Source organism: Penaeus monodon, chromosome 22 (genome assembly GCF_015228065.2).
Source record: "Penaeus monodon isolate SGIC_2016 chromosome 22, NSTDA_Pmon_1, whole genome shotgun sequence".
NCBI classification, from domain to species: domain Eukaryota; kingdom Metazoa; phylum Arthropoda; class Malacostraca; order Decapoda; family Penaeidae; genus Penaeus; species Penaeus monodon.
This window is the reverse complement of record NC_051407.1, coordinates 8,142,504-8,143,062: the sequence shown is the minus strand read 5'-3', so window position 1 is coordinate 8,143,062 and position 559 is coordinate 8,142,504.

Sequence of the window (559 nt, the reverse complement as noted above, 5' to 3'; positions counted from 1 at the left end):
TAAACTTCATCTTCATAGTTTGAATGACAATGAACACAATGATGGTGGTGATGATCAACACATCGATGACAAAATAATTATAAAAGTCATTGTAATGACTATCTACTCGACACTGGAGAAAAATAAGAAATAAAAAAGCTATAGATCTGATTCTTCTTGATGACGCAAGGCTATGGTTAGGGCCTTTGAAGAGGTTGAAGAAATATATGAAAACCGATTTTCAATCAAATTAAAAGGCTTCCGAATTCCGTACGTCTGAAGAAAAGGGCTTACGCAAGGGAACCACTAACGAGCCCCGAAGTGAGTGGAAGGGAATGCAGGGGAGCGAGCAAGTTCCACATTCATGATCGGAGAGGTATAAAGTCGACGGACATCTAGTGTGGTCAGTAATCCTTATCATGTTGTTCTTAGTAAGTTTTGTCGGAGTACAGTGCTCCTCCTGTGATCTGTTTGTATGAATTTGGAAATTTAGAAGTGTATAACTTTCATATTACATAACTTGAGACAAAAAAAACAAAGTTATATAGTTCTTTATTCCAATATCAATTATAGATAACAG